Consider the following 17,182-nt stretch of genomic DNA (forward strand, 5'->3'; position numbering starts at 1 on the left):
TTCCTATGTGTTGACTGAACTTCTTGTGAGGGAAGCTCACTTTCCTGTGGGGGAATTGAAACTTCCTGTGGGAGAACGACACTTCCTGTTAGGGAAAAGCGCTTCCTGTGAGGAAACCCGTCTTCCACTGGGGATAATGCACTTTCCTGTAGGTGGACCTATCATCCTGTGATGGAATCACAACTTATTGAAAAAAAGAGTACTAACGGTGTATTTTTCTCTTTGTGGGGAAAATGTCTCTTTCTGTTTATGAACCTATCTTCATGTGGAGAATTGTCCCTTCCGCTGTAGAAACACTTCTTCCTTGGGGCACAAGCATTTTACTGTGTGTGGAGCTATCTTCCTGTGAGGGCATCTCACCTTCCTGTGCCAGAAATGCCCTTTCTGTGTGGACCTAAATTCCTATGAGGGAAGCTCTCCTTCCTGTGGGCTAATTGGAATTTCCTCTGGGAGAACGCCTTTTGCTGTTGGGGAAAAGCAATTCCTGTGAGGAAACCCGTATTGAAACTGGGGGAAAAGCACTTTCCTGGAGGCGGACCTACCAGCCTGTGATGGAATCAAAATTTGTTGAATAAAAACAGAACTACCGATCGGGGTACATTTCTCTGTGTTGGAAATGTCTCTTTCTGTGTAGAAACCATTCTTCCTGTGGAGAATTGTCCCTTCCGCTGTAGGAACACTTCTTCCTTGGGGCACATCCATTTTACTGTGTGTGGACCTATCTTCCTGTGAGGGCAACTCACCTTCCTTAACCAGAAATGCCCTTTCTGTGTGGACCTAACTTCCTGTGAGGGAAGCTCACCTTCCTGTGGGGGAATTGAAACTTCCTGTGGGAGCACGATGTTTCTAATGGGGAAAAACACTTCCTGTGAGGCAATCCGTCTCCCACAGGGGGAAATGCAGTTTCCTTTACTCGGAACAAAAATACTGTGATCGAATCAACAATTGTTGAAAGGAAATAGAAGGACATGTGGGCGTACCGTCCTCTCTGTGGGGCAAATGTCTCTACCTGTGTTGGAACCCATATTCCTGTGAAGGAATTTTCCCTTCAAGTGTAGGAACCCTTCTCCTTTTTGCAAAATGCATGTTACTGTGTGTGGACCTATCTTCCTTTGATGGCAACTCACCTTCCTGTGGGGGAAATGCTCTTTCCTGTGTGTTGACCTAAATTCCTGTTATGGAAGCTCACTTTCCTGTGGTGGAATTGACACTTCCTGTGGGAGAACGCCTCTTCCTGTTGGGGAAAAGCACTTCCTGTAAGGAAACCTGTCTTCCACTGCGGAAAATGCACTTTCCAGTAAGCGGACCTATCATCCTGTGATGGAATCACAACTTGTAGAATAAAAACAGAACTCCCTTGGTGGTACATTTCTATTTGTGGGGGAAATGTCTCTTTCTGTATAGGAACCTATCTTCCTGTGGAGAATTGTCCCTTCGGTTGTAGGAACACTTCTTCTGTGGGGCAAATGCGTTTTACTGTGTGTGGACCTATCTTCCTGTGAGGGCATCTCACCTTCCTGTGGGGGAAATGCCCTTTCCTTTTTGTGGACCATACTTCCTGTGAGGGAAGCTCACCTTCCTGCGGGGGAATTGAAACTTCCAGTGAGAGAACGCCTTTGGCTGTGGGGAAAATTCAATTCCTGGAAGGAAACCCGTCTTAAAACTCTGGAAATGCACTTTCCTTTAGGCGGACCTATCATCCTGGGATGGAATCGCAACTTATTGAAGAAAAACAGAACTACCTGTGGGGGTACATTACTCTCTTTTGGGTAATGTCTCTTTCTGTGTGGGAACCTATCTTCCTGTGGAGAATTGCCCCTTCTGCTGTAGGAACACTTCTTCCTGTGGGGCACATGCATTTAACTGTGTGTGGAACTATCTTACTGTGAGGGCAACTCACCTTCCTGTGGGGGAAATGCGCTTACTATATGGACATATCTTCCTGTGAGGGAAGGTCACCTTGCTGTCGGGGAATTAATACTTCCTGTGGGAGAACACCTCTTCCTGTTGGGGAAAAGCACTTCCTGTGAGGCAACCCGTCTGCCACTGGGGGAAATGCATTTTCCTGTAGGCGGACCAATCACCCTGTGACCAAATCGACACTTGTTGAAAGAAAACAGAACTACCTGTGGGGTACCCTCCTCTCTGTGGGAGAAATGTATCCCTGTGTTTGGACCCATATTCCAGTGACGGAATTGCCCCTTCAGGTGTAGGAACCCTACTTTCTTTGTGCAAAATGCATGTTACTGTGTGTAGAACTATCTATCTGTGATGGAATCTCACCTTGCTGGGGGGGGGAAATGCACTTTCCTGTGTGTTGACCTAAATTCCTGTTAGGGAAGCTCACTTTCCTGTGGGGGAATTGACACTTCCTGTGGGAGAACGCCTCTTTTGTTAGGGAAACGAACTTCCTGTGAGGAAACCCGTCTTCCACTGCGGAAAATGCACTTTCCAGTAAGCGGACCTATCATCCTGTGATGGAATCACAGCTTCTGGAATAAAAACAGAACTCCCTGGGTGGTACATTTCTCTTTGTGGGGGAAATGTCTCTTTCTGTATAGGAACCTATCTTCCTGTGGAGAATTGTCCCTTCGGTTGTAGGAACACTTCATCTTGTGGAGCAAATGCGTTTTACTGTGTGTGGACCTATCTTCCTGTGAGGGCATCTCACCATCCTGTGGGGGAAATGCCCTTTCCTTTTTGTGGACCATACTTCCTGTGAGGGCAGCTCACCTTCCTGTTTGGATATTGAAACTTCCTGTGAGAGAACGCCTTTTGCTGTGGGGAAAATTCAATTCCTGTGAGGAAACCCGTCTTAAAACTGCGGAAATGCACTTTCCTTTAGGCGGACCTATCATCCTGGGATGGAATCGCAACTTATTGAAGAAAAACAGAACTACCTGTGGGGGTACAATTCTCTCTTTTGGGTAATGTCTCTTTCTGTGTAGGAACCTATCTTCCTGTGGAGAATTGCCCCTTTTGCTGTAGGAACACTTCTTCCTGTGGGGCACATGCATTTTACTGTGTGTGGACCTATCTTGCTGTGAGGGCAACTCACCTTCCTGTGGGGGAAATGCCCTTTCGATGTGGACCTAACTTCCTGTGAGGGAAGGTCACCTTGCTGTGGGGGAATTGATACTTCCTGAGGGAGAACACCTCTTCTTGTTGGGGAAAAGCACTTCCTGTGAGGCAACCCGTCTGCCACTGGAGGAAATGCACTTTCCTGTAGGCGGACCAATCACCCTGTGATCAAATCGACACTTGTTGAAAGAAAACAGAACTACCTGTGGGGGTACAAACCTCTCTGTGGGAGAAGTGTCTCTACCTGTGTTGGAACCCATATTCCTGTGACGGAATTGCCCCTTCAGGTGTAGGAACCCTACTTTCTTTGTGCAAAATGCATGTAACTGTGTGTGGAACTATATCTGTGATGGCATCTCACCTTCCGAGGGGCGGGGGGGATGCACTTTCCTATGTGTTGACTGAACTTCTTGTGAGGGAAGCTCACTTTCCTGTGGGGAATTGAAACTTCCTGTGGGAGAACGACACTTCCTGTTAGGGAAAAGCGCTTCCTGTGAGGAAACCCGTCTTCCACTGGGGATAATGCACTTTCCTGTAGGTGGACCTATCATCCTGTGATGGAATCACAACTTATTGAAAAAAAGAGTACTAACGGTGTATTTTTCTCTTTGTGGGGAAAATGTCTCTTTCTGTTTATGAACCTATCTTCATGTGGAGAATTGTCCCTTCCGCTGTAGAAACACTTCTTCCTTGGGGCACAAGCATTTTACTGTGTGTGGAGCTATCTTCCTGTGAGGGCATCTCACCTTCCTGTGCCAGAAATGCCCTTTCTGTGTGGACCTAAATTCCTATGAGGGAAGCTCTCCTTCCTGTGGGCTAATTGGAACTTCCTCTGGGAGAACGCCTTTTGCTGTTGGGGAAAAGCAATTTCTGTGAGGAAACCCGTATTATAACTGGGGGAAAAGCACTTTCCTGTAGGCGGACCTACCAGCCTGTGATGGAATCAAAATTTGTTGAATAAAAACAGAACTACCGATCGGGGTACATTTCTCTGTGTTGGAAATGTCTCTTTCTGTGTAGAAACCATTCTTCCTGTGGAGAATTGTCCCTTCCGCTGTAGGAACACTTCTTCCTTGGGGCACATCCATTTTACTGTGTGTGGACCTATCTTCCTGTGAGGGCAACTCACCTTCCTTAACCAGAAATGCCCTTTCTGTGTGGACCTAACTTCCTGTGAGGGAAGCTCACCTTCCTGTGGGGGAATTGAAACTTCCTGTGGGAGCACGATGTTTCTAATGGGGAAAAACACTTCCTGTGAGGCAACCCGTCTCCCACAGGGGGAAATGCAGTTTCCTTTACGCGGAACAATAATACTGTGATCGAATCGACAATTGTTGAAAGGAAATAGAAGGACATGTGGGCGTACAGTCCTCTCTGTGGGGCAAATGTCTCTACCTGTGTTGGAACCCATATTCCTGTGAAGGAATTTTCCCTTCAGGTGTAGGAACCCTTCTCCTTTTTGCAAAATGCATGTTACTGTGTGTGGACCTATCTTCCTTTGATGGCAACTCACCTTCCTGTGGGGGAAATGCTCTTTCCTGTGTGTTGACCTAAATTCCTGTTAGGGAAGCTCACTTTCCTGTGGGGGAATTGACACTTCCTGTGGGAGAACGCCTCTTCCTGTTGGGGAAAAGCACTTCCTGTAAGGAAACCAGTCTTCGACTGCGGAAAATGCACTTTCCAGTAAGCGGACCTATCATCCTGTGATGGAATCACAACTTGTAGAATAAAAACAGAACTCCCTTGGTGGTACATTTCTATTTGTGGGGGAAATGTCTCTTTCTGTATAGGAACCTATCTTCCTGTGGAGAATTGTCCCTTCGGTTGTAGGAACACTTCTTCTGTGGGGCAAATGCGTTTTACTGTGTGTGGACCTATCTTCCTGTGAGGGCATCTCACCTTCCTGTGGGGGAAATGCCCTTTCCTTTTTGTGGACCATACTTCCTGGGAGGGAAGCTCACCTTCCTGCGGGGGAATTGAAACTTCCAGTGAGAGAACCCCGTTGGCTGTGGGGAAAATTCAATTCCTGGGAGGAAACCCGTCTTAAAACTCTGGAAATGCACTTTCCTTTAGGCGGACCTATCATCCTGGGATGGAATCGCAACTTATTGAAGAAAAACAGAACTACCTGTGGGGGTACATTACTCTCTTTTGGGTAATGTCTCTTTCTGTGTGGGAACCTATCTTCCTGTGGAGAATTGCCCCTTCTGCTGTAGGAACACTTCTTCCTGTGGGGCACATGCATTTAACTGTGTGTGGAACTATCTTACTGTGAGGGCAACTCACCTTCCTGTGGGGGAAATGCGCTTACTATATGGACATATCTTCCTGTGAGGGAAGGTCACCTTGCTGTCGGGGAATTAATACTTCCTGTGGGAGAACACCTCTTCCTGTTGGGGAAAAGCACTTCCTGTGAGGCAACCCGTCTGCCACTGGGGGAAATGCATTTTCCTGTAGGCGGACCAATCACCCTGTGACCAAATCGACACTTGTTGAAAGAAAACAGAACTACCTGTGGGGTACCCTCCTCTCTGTGGGAGAAATGTATCCCTGTGTTTGGACCCATATTCCAGTGACGGAATTGCCCCTTCAGGTGTAGGAACCCTACTTTCTTTGTGCAAAATGCATGTTACTGTGTGTAGAACTATCTATCTGTGATGGAATCTCACCTTGCTGGGGGGGGGAAATGCACTTTCCTGTGTGTTGACCTAAATTCCTGTTAGGGAAGCTCACTTTCCTGTGGGGGAATTGACACTTCCTGTGGGAGAACGCCTCTTTTGTTAGGGAAACGAACTTCCTGTGAGGAAACCCGTCTTCCACTGCGGAAAATGCACTTTCCAGTAAGCGGACCTATCATCCTGTGATGGAATCACAGCTTCTGGAATAAAAACAGAACTCCCTGGGTGGTACATTTCTCTTTGTGGGGGAAATGTCTCTTTCTGTATAGGAACCTATCTTCCTGTGGAGAATTGTCCCTTCGGTTGTAGGAACACTTCATCTTGTGGAGCAAATGCGTTTTACTGTGTGTGGACCTATCTTCCTGTGAGGGCATCTCACCATCCTGTGGGGGAAATGCCCTTTCCTTTTTGTGGACCATACTTCCTGTGAGGGCAGCTCACCTTCCTGTTTGGATATTGAAACTTCCTGTGAGAGAACGCCTTTTGCTGTGGGGAAAATTCAATTCCTGTGAGGAAACCCGTCTTAAAACTGCGGAAATGCACTTTCCTTTAGGCGGACCTATCATCCTGTGATGGAATCGCAACTTATTGAAGAAAAACAGAACTACCTGTGGGGGTACATTACTCTCTTTTGGGTAATGTCTCTTTCTGTGTGGGAACCTATCTTCCTGTGGAGAATTGCCCCTTCTGCTGTAGGAACACTTCTTCCTGTGGGGCACATGCATTTAACTGTGTGTGGAACTATCTTACTGTGAGGGCAACTCACCTTCCTGTGGGGGAAATGGGCTTACTATATGGACATATCTTCCTGTGAGGGAAGGTCACCTTGCTGTGGGGGAATTGATACTTCCTGTGGGAGAACACCTCTTCCTGTTGGGGAAAAGCACTTCCTGTGAGGCAACCCGTCTGCCACTGGGGGAAATGCATTTTCCTGTAGGCGGACCAATCACCCTGTGACCAAATCGACACTTGTTGAAAGAAAACAGAACTACCTGTGGGGTACCCTCCTCTCTGTGGGAGAAATGTATCCCTGTGTTTGGACCCATATTCCAGTGACGGAATTGCCCCTTCAGGTGTAGGAACCCTACTTTCTTTGTGCAAAATGCATGTTACTGTGTGTAGAACTATCTATCTGTGATGGAATCTCACCTTGCTGGGGGGGGGAAATGCACTTTCCTGTGTGTTGACCTAAATTCCTGTTAGGGAAGCTCACTTTCCTGTGGGGGAATTGACACTTCCTGTGGGAGAACGCCTCTTTTGTTAGGGAAACGAACTTCCTGTGAGGAAACCCGTCTTCCACTGCGGAAAATGCACTTTCCAGTAAGCGGACCTATCATCCTGTGATGGAATCACAGCTTCTGGAATAAAAACAGAACTCCCTGGGTGGTACATTTCTCTTTGTGGGGGAAATGTCTCTTTCTGTATAGGAACCTATCTTCCTGTGGAGAATTGTCCCTTCGGTTGTAGGAACACTTCATCTTGTGGAGCAAATGCGTTTTACTGTGTGTGGACCTATCTTCCTGTGAGGGCATCTCACCATCCTGTGGGGGAAATGCCCTTTCCTTTTTGTGGACCATACTTCCTGTGAGGGCAGCTCACCTTCCTGTTTGGATATTGAAACTTCCTGTGAGAGAACGCCTTTTGCTGTGGGGAAAATTCAATTCCTGTGAGGAAACCCGTCTTAAAACTGCGGAAATGCACTTTCCTTTAGGCGGACCTATCATCCTGGGATGGAATCGCAACTTATTGAAGAAAAACAGAACTACCTGTGGGGGTACAATTCTCTCTTTTGGGTAATGTCTCTTTCTGTGTAGGAACCTATCTTCCTGTGGAGAATTGCCCCTTTTGCTGTAGGAACACTTCTTCCTGTGGGGCACATGCATTTTACTGTGTGTGGACCTATCTTGCTGTGAGGGCAACTCACCTTCCTGTGGGGGAAATGCCCTTTCGATGTGGACCTAACTTCCTGTGAGGGAAGGTCACCTTGCTGTGGGGGAATTGATACTTCCTGAGGGAGAACACCTCTTCTTGTTGGGGAAAAGCACTTCCTGTGAGGCAACCCGTCTGCCACTGGAGGAAATGCACTTTCCTGTAGGCGGACCAATCACCCTGTGATCAAATCGACACTTGTTGAAAGAAAACAGAACTACCTGTGGGGGTACAAACCTCTCTGTGGGAGAAGTGTCTCTACCTGTGTTGGAACCCATATTCCTGTGACGGAATTGCCCCTTCAGGTGTAGGAACCCTACTTTCTTTGTGCAAAATGCATGTAACTGTGTGTGGAACTATATCTGTGATGGCATCTCACCTTCCGAGGGGCGGGGGGGATGCACTTTCCTATGTGTTGACTGAACTTCTTGTGAGGGAAGCTCACTTTCCTGTGGGGAATTGAAACTTCCTGTGGGAGAACGACACTTCCTGTTAGGGAAAAGCGCTTCCTGTGAGGAAACCCGTCTTCCACTGGGGATAATGCACTTTCCTGTAGGTGGACCTATCATCCTGTGATGGAATCACAACTTATTGAAAAAAAGAGTACTAACGGTGTATTTTTCTCTTTGTGGGGAAAATGTCTCTTTCTGTTTATGAACCTATCTTCATGTGGAGAATTGTCCCTTCCGCTGTAGAAACACTTCTTCCTTGGGGCACAAGCATTTTACTGTGTGTGGAGCTATCTTCCTGTGAGGGCATCTCACCTTCCTGTGCCAGAAATGCCCTTTCTGTGTGGACCTAAATTCCTATGAGGGAAGCTCTCCTTCCTGTGGGCTAATTGGAACTTCCTCTGGGAGAACGCCTTTTGCTGTTGGGGAAAAGCAATTTCTGTGAGGAAACCCGTATTATAACTGGGGGAAAAGCACTTTCCTGTAGGCGGACCTACCAGCCTGTGATGGAATCAAAATTTGTTGAATAAAAACAGAACTACCGATCGGGGTACATTTCTCTGTGTTGGAAATGTCTCTTTCTGTGTAGAAACCATTCTTCCTGTGGAGAATTGTCCCTTCCGCTGTAGGAACACTTCTTCCTTGGGGCACATCCATTTTACTGTGTGTGGACCTATCTTCCTGTGAGGGCAACTCACCTTCCTTAACCAGAAATGCCCTTTCTGTGTGGACCTAACTTCCTGTGAGGGAAGCTCACCTTCCTGTGGGGGAATTGAAACTTCCTGTGGGAGCACGATGTTTCTAATGGGGAAAAACACTTCCTGTGAGGCAACCCGTCTCCCACAGGGGGAAATGCAGTTTCCTTTACGCGGAACAATAATACTGTGATCGAATCGACAATTGTTGAAAGGAAATAGAAGGACATGTGGGCGTACAGTCCTCTCTGTGGGGCAAATGTCTCTACCTGTGTTGGAACCCATATTCCTGTGAAGGAATTTTCCCTTCAGGTGTAGGAACCCTTCTCCTTTTTGCAAAATGCATGTTACTGTGTGTGGACCTATCTTCCTTTGATGGCAACTCACCTTCCTGTGGGGGAAATGCTCTTTCCTGTGTGTTGACCTAAATTCCTGTTAGGGAAGCTCACTTTCCTGTGGGGGAATTGACACTTCCTGTGGGAGAACGCCTCTTCCTGTTGGGGAAAAGCACTTCCTGTAAGGAAACCAGTCTTCGACTGCGGAAAATGCACTTTCCAGTAAGCGGACCTATCATCCTGTGATGGAATCACAACTTGTAGAATAAAAACAGAACTCCCTTGGTGGTACATTTCTATTTGTGGGGGAAATGTCTCTTTCTGTATAGGAACCTATCTTCCTGTGGAGAATTGTCCCTTCGGTTGTAGGAACACTTCTTCTGTGGGGCAAATGCGTTTTACTGTGTGTGGACCTATCTTCCTGTGAGGGCATCTCACCTTCCTGTGGGGGAAATGCCCTTTCCTTTTTGTGGACCATACTTCCTGGGAGGGAAGCTCACCTTCCTGCGGGGGAATTGAAACTTCCAGTGAGAGAACCCCGTTGGCTGTGGGGAAAATTCAATTCCTGGGAGGAAACCCGTCTTAAAACTCTGGAAATGCACTTTCCTTTAGGCGGACCTATCATCCTGGGATGGAATCGCAACTTATTGAAGAAAAACAGAACTACCTGTGGGGGTACATTACTCTCTTTTGGGTAATGTCTCTTTCTGTGTGGGAACCTATCTTCCTGTGGAGAATTGCCCCTTCTGCTGTAGGAACACTTCTTCCTGTGGGGCACATGCATTTAACTGTGTGTGGAACTATCTTACTGTGAGGGCAACTCACCTTCCTGTGGGGGAAATGCGCTTACTATATGGACATATCTTCCTGTGAGGGAAGGTCACCTTGCTGTCGGGGAATTAATACTTCCTGTGGGAGAACACCTCTTCCTGTTGGGGAAAAGCACTTCCTGTGAGGCAACCCGTCTGCCACTGGGGGAAATGCATTTTCCTGTAGGCGGACCAATCACCCTGTGACCAAATCGACACTTGTTGAAAGAAAACAGAACTACCTGTGGGGTACCCTCCTCTCTGTGGGAGAAATGTATCCCTGTGTTTGGACCCATATTCCAGTGACGGAATTGCCCCTTCAGGTGTAGGAACCCTACTTTCTTTGTGCAAAATGCATGTTACTGTGTGTAGAACTATCTATCTGTGATGGAATCTCACCTTGCTGGGGGGGGGAAATGCACTTTCCTGTGTGTTGACCTAAATTCCTGTTAGGGAAGCTCACTTTCCTGTGGGGGAATTGACACTTCCTGTGGGAGAACGCCTCTTTTGTTAGGGAAACGAACTTCCTGTGAGGAAACCCGTCTTCCACTGCGGAAAATGCACTTTCCAGTAAGCGGACCTATCATCCTGTGATGGAATCACAGCTTCTGGAATAAAAACAGAACTCCCTGGGTGGTACATTTCTCTTTGTGGGGGAAATGTCTCTTTCTGTATAGGAACCTATCTTCCTGTGGAGAATTGTCCCTTCGGTTGTAGGAACACTTCATCTTGTGGAGCAAATGCGTTTTACTGTGTGTGGACCTATCTTCCTGTGAGGGCATCTCACCATCCTGTGGGGGAAATGCCCTTTCCTTTTTGTGGACCATACTTCCTGTGAGGGCAGCTCACCTTCCTGTTTGGATATTGAAACTTCCTGTGAGAGAACGCCTTTTGCTGTGGGGAAAATTCAATTCCTGGGAGGAAACCCGTCTTAAAACTGCGGAAATGCACTTTCCTTTAGGCGGACCTATCATCCTGGGATGGAATCGCAACTTATTGAAGAAAAACAGAACTACCTGTGGGGGTACAATTCTCTCTTTTGGGTAATGTCTCTTTCTGTGTAGGAACCTATCTTCCTGTGGAGAATTGCCCCTTTTGCTGTAGGAACACTTCTTCCTGTGGGGCACATGCATTTTACTGTGTGTGGACCTATCTTGCTGTGAGGGCAACTCACCTTCCTGTGGGGGAAATGCCCTTTCGATGTGGACCTAACTTCCTGTGAGGGAAGGTCACCTTGCTGTGGGGGAATTGATACTTCCTGAGGGAGAACACCTCTTCTTGTTGGGGAAAAGCACTTCCTGTGAGGCAACCCGTCTGCCACTGGAGGAAATGCACTTTCCTGTAGGCGGACCAATCACCCTGTGATCAAATCGACACTTGTTGAAAGAAAACAGAACTACCTGTGGGGGTACAAACCTCTCTGTGGGAGAAGTGTTTCTACCTGTGTTGGAACCCATATTCCTGTGACCGAATTGCCCCTTCAGGTGTAGGAACCCTACTTTCTTTGTGCAAAATGCATGTAACTGTGTGTGGAACTATATCTGTGATGGCATCTCACCTTCCTGGGGGGGGGGGGGATGCACTTTCCTATGTGTTGACTGAACTTCTTGTGAGGGAAGCTCACTTTCCTGTGGGGGAATTGAAACTTCCTGTGGCAGAACGACACTTCCTGTTAGGGAAAAGCGCTTCCTGTGAGGAAACCCGTCTTCCACTGGGGATAATGCACTTTCCTGTAGGTGGACCTATCATCCTGTGATGGAATCACAACTTATTGAAAAAAAGAGTACTAACGGTGTATTTTTCTCTTAGTGGGGAAAATATCTCTTTCTGTTTATGAACCTATCTTCATGTGGAGAATTGTCCCTTCCGCTGTAGAAACACTTCTTCCTTGGGGCACAAGCATTTTACTGTGTGTGGAGCTATCTTCCTGTAAGGGCATCTCACCTTCCTGTGCCAGAAATGCCCTTTCTGTGTGGACATAATTCCTATGAGGGAAGCTCTCCTTCCTGTGGGGTAATTGGAACTTCCTGTGGGAGAACGCCTTTTGCTGTTGGGGAAAAGCAATTCCTGTGAGGAAACCCGTATTGAAACTGGGGGAAAAGCACTTTCCTGTAGGCGGACCTACCAGCCTGTGATGGAATCAAAACTTGTTGAATAAAAACAGAACTACCGATCGGGGTACATTTCTCTGTGTTGGAAATGTCTCTTTCTGTGTAGAAACCATTCTTCCTGTGGAGAATTGTCCCTTCCGCTGTAGGAACACTTCTTCCTTGGGGCACATCCATTTTACTGTGTGTGGACCTATCTTCCTGTGAGGGCAACTCACCTTCCTTAACCAGAAATGCCCTTTCTGTGTGGACCTAACTTCCTGTGAGGGAAGCTCACCTTCCTGTGGGGGAATTGAAACTTCCTGTGGGAGCACGATGTTTCTAATGGGGAAAAACACTTGCTGTGAGGCAACCCGTCTCCCACAGGGGGAAATGCAGTTTCCTTTACGCGGAACAATAATACTGTGATCGAATCGACAATTGTTGAAAGGAAATAGAAGGACATGTGGGCGTACCGTCCTCTCTGTGGGGCAAATGTCTCTACCTGTGTTGGAACCCATATTCCTGTGAAGGAATTTTCCCTTCAGGTGTAGGAACCCTTCTCCTTTTTGCAAAATGCATGTTACTGTGTGTGGACCTATCTTCCTTTGATGGCAACTCACCTTCCTGTGGGGGAAATGCTCTTTCCTGTGTGTTGACCTAAATTCCTGTAAGGGAAGCTCACTTTCCTGTGGTGGAATTGACACTTCCTGTGGGAGAACGCCTCTTCCTGTTGGGGAAAAGCACTTCCTGTAAGGAAACCTGTCTTCGACTGCGGAAAATGCACTTTCCAGTAAGCGGACCTATCATCCTGTGATGGAATCACAACTTGTAGAATAAAAACAGAACTCCCTTGGTGGTACATTTCTATTTGTGGGGGAAATGTCTCTTTCTGTATAGAACCTATCTTCCGGTGGAGAATTGTCCCTTCGGTTGTAGGAACACTTCTTCTGTGGGGCAAATGCGTTTTACTGTGTGTGGACCTATCTTCCTGTGAGGGCATCTCACCTTCCTGTGGGGGAAATGCCCTTTCCTTTTTGTGGACCATACTTCCTGTGAGGGAAGCTCACCTTCCTGTGGGGGAATTGAAACTTCCAGTGAGAGAACGCCTTTGGCTGTGGGGAAAATTCAATTCCTGGGAGGAAACCCGTCTTAAAACTCTGGAAATGCACTTTCCTTTAGGCGGACCTATCATCCTGTGATGGAATCGCAACTTATTGAAGAAAAACAGAACTACCTGTGGGGGTACATTACTCTCTTTTGGGTAATGTCTCTTTCTGTGTGGGAACCTATCTTCCTGTGGAGAATTGCCCCTTCTGCTGTAGGAACACTTCTTCCTGTGGGGCACATGCATTTAACTGTGTGTGGAACTATCTTACTGTGAGGGCAACTCACCTTCCTGTGGGGGAAATGCGCTTACTATATGGACATATCTTCCTGTGAGGGAAGGTCACCTTGCTGTCGGGGAATTAATACTTCCTGTGGGAGAACACCTCTTCCTGTTGGGGAAAAGCACTTCCTGTGAGGCAACCCGTCTGCCACTGGGGGAAATGCACTTTCCTGTAGGCGGACCAATCACCCTGTGACCGAATCGACACTTGTTGAAAGAAAACAGAACTACCTGTGGGGTACCCTCCTCTCTGTGGGAGAAATGTATCCCTGTGTTTGGACCCATATTCCAGTGACGGAATTGCCCCTTCAGGTGTAGGAACCCTACTTTCTTTGTGCAAAATGCATGTTACTGTGTGTAGAACTATCTATCTGTGATGGAATCTCACCTTGCTGGGGGGGGGAAATGCACTTTCCTGTGTGTTGACCTAAATTCCTGTTAGGGAAGCTCACTTTCCTGTGGGGGAATTGACACTTCCTGTGGGAGAACGCCTCTTTTGTTAGGGAAACGAACTTCCTGTGAGGAAACCCGTCTTCCACTGCGGAAAATGCACTTTCCAGTAAGCGGACCTATCATCCTGTGATGGAATCACAGCTTCTGGAATAAAAACAGAACTCCCTGGGTGGTACATTTCTCTTTGTGGGGGAAATGTCTCTTTCTGTATAGGAACCTATCTTCCTGTGGAGAATTGTCCCTTCGGTTGTAGGAACACTTCATCTTGTGGAGCAAATGCGTTTTAGTGTGTGTGGACCTATCTTCCTGTGAGGGCATCTCACCATCCTGTGGGGGAAATGCCCTTTCCTTTTTGTGGACCATACTTCCTGTGAGGGCAGCTCACCTTCCTGTTTGGATATTGAAACTTCCTGTGAGAGAACGCCTTTTGCTGTGGGGAAAATTCAATTCCTGTGAGGAAACCCGTCTTAAAACTGCGGAAATGCACTTTCCTTTAGGCGGACCTATCATCCTGGGATGGAATCGCAACTTATTGAAGAAAAACAGAACTACCTGTGGGGGTACAATTCTCTCTTTTGGGTAATGTCTATTTCTGTGTAGGAACCTATCTTCCTGTGGAGAATTGCCCCTTTTGCTGTAGGAACACTTCTTCCTGTGGGGCACATGCATTTTACTGTGTGTGGACCTATCTTGCTGTGAGGGCAACTCACCTTCCTGTGGGGGAAATGCCCTTTTGATGTGGACCTAACTTCCTGTGAGGGAAGGTCACCTTGCTGTGGGGGAATTGATACTTCCTGAGGGAGAACACCTCTTCTTGTTGGGGAAAAGCACTTCCTGTGAGGCAACCCGTCTGCCACTGGAGGAAATGCACTTTCCTGTAGGCGGACCAATCACCCTGTGATCAAATCGACACTTGTTGAAAGAAAACAGAACTACCTGTGGGGGTACAAACCTCTCTGTGGGAGAAGTGTCTCTACCTGTGTTGGAACCCATATTCCTGTGACGGAATTGCCCCTTCAGGTGTAGGAACCCTACTTTCTTTGTGCAAAATGCATGTAACTGTGTGTGGAACTATATCTGTGATGGCATCTCACCTTCCTGGGGGACGGGCGGGGATGCACTTTCCTATGTGTTGACTGAACTTCTTGTGAGGGAAGCTCACTTTCCAGTGGGGGAATTGCAACTTCCTGTGGGAGAACGCCTCTTCCTGTTAGGGAAAAGCACTTCCTTTGAGGAAACCAGTCTTCCACTGGGGAAAATGCACTTTCCTGTAGGTGGACCTATCATCCTGTGATGGAATCACAACTTGTTGAAAAAAGAGTACTACCAGTGGGGGTATTTTTCTCTTTGTGTGGGAAATGTCTCTTTCTGTGTAGGAACCTATCAACCTGTGGAGAATTGGCCCTTCCTCTGTAGGAACACTTCTTCCTTGGGGCACATGCATTTTACTGTGTGTGGACCTATCTTCCTGTGATGGTAACTCACCTTCCTGTGGGGGAAATGCTCTTTCCTGTGTCTTCACCTAAATTCCTGTGAGGGAAGCTCACTTTCCTATGGGGGAATTGAAACTTCCTGTGGGAGAACGCCTCTTCCTGTTGGGGAAAACACTTCCTGTAAGGAAAACCGTCTTCGACTGCGGAAAATGCACTTTCCAGTAAGCGGACCTATCATCCTGTGATGGATTCACAGCTTGTGGAATAAAAACAAATCTCCCTGGGTGGTACATTTCTCTTTGTGGGGTAATGTCTCTTTCTGTGTTGGACCCTATCATCCCGTGGAGAATTGTCCCTTTGGTTGTAGGAGCACTTCTTCTTGAGGGGCAAATGCGTTTTACTGTGTGGACCTATCTTCCTGTGAGGGCATCACAACTTCCTGTGGGGGAAATGCCCTTTCGTTTTTATGGACCATACTTCCTGTGAGGGCATCTCACCTTCCTGTGGGGGAAATGCCCTTTCTATGTGGACCTAACTTCCTGTAAGGGAAGGTCACCTTCCTGTGTGGGAATTGATACTTCCTGTGCAGAACACCTCTTCCGATTGGGGAAAAGCACTTCCGGTGAGGCAACCCGTCTGCTACTGGGGGAAATGCCATTTCCTGTAGGTGGACCAATCATCCTGTGATCGAATCGACACTTTTTGAAGGGAAACAGAACTACCTGTGGGGGTACCCTCCTCTCTGTGGGAGAAATGTCTCTACCTGTGTTGGAATCCATATTCCTGTGACGGAATTGCGCCTTCAGGTGTAGGAACCCTACTTTTTTTGTGCAAAATGCATGTTACTGTGTGTGGAACTATATCTGTGATGGCATCGCTCCTTCCTGGGGGGGAAATGCACTTTCCTATGTGTTGACTAAACTTTCTGTGAGGGAAGCTCACTTTCCTGTGGGGGAATTGAAACTTCCTGTGGCAGAACGACACTTCCTGTTAGGGAAAAGCGCTTCCTGTGAGGAAACCCGTCTTCCACTGGGGATAATGCACTTTCCTGTAGGTGGACCTATTATCCTGTGATGGAATCACAACTTATTGAAAAAAAGAGTACTAACGGTGTATTTTTCTCTTTGTGGGGAAAATGTCTCTTTCTGTTTATGAACCTATCTTCATGTGGAGAATTGTCCCTTCCGCTGTAGAAACACGTCTTCCTTGGGGCACAAGCATTTTACTGTGTGTGGAGCTCTCTTCCTGTGAGGGCATCTCACCTTCCTGTGCCAGAAATGCCCTTTCTGTGTGGACCTAACTTCCTGTGAGGGAAGGTCTCCTTCCTGTGGGGTAATTGGAACTTCCTGTGGGAGAACGCCTTTTGCTGTTGGGGAAAAGCAATTCCTTGAGGAAACCCGTATTGAAACTGGGGGAAAAGCACTTTCCTGTAGGCGGACCTACCAGCCTGTGATGGAATCAAAACTTGTTGAATAAAAACAGAACTACGGATCGGGGTACATTTCTCTGTGTTGGAAATGTCTCTTTCTGTGTAGAAACCTATCTCCCTGTGGAGAATTGTCCCTTCCGCTGTAGGAACACTTCTTCCTTGGGGCACATCCATTTTACTGTGTGTGGACCTATCTTCCTGTGAGGGCAACTCACCTTCCTGTGGGGGAAATGCCCTTTCTATATGGACATATCTTCCTGTGAGGGAAGGTCACCTTGCTGTGGGGGAATTTTCACTTCCTGTGGGAGAACGCCTCTTCCTGTTGGGGAAAAGCACTTCCTGTAAGGAAACCTGTCTTCGATTGCGGAAAATGCACTTTCTAGTAAGCGGACCTATCATCCTGTGATGGAATCA

The sequence above is a fragment of the Myotis yumanensis genome, unplaced genomic scaffold (assembly GCF_028538775.1).
Source record: "Myotis yumanensis isolate MYYU_CA2020_CCGP unplaced genomic scaffold, mMyoYum1.0.hap1 SCAF_24, whole genome shotgun sequence".
NCBI classification, from domain to species: Eukaryota; Metazoa; Chordata; class Mammalia; order Chiroptera; family Vespertilionidae; genus Myotis; species Myotis yumanensis.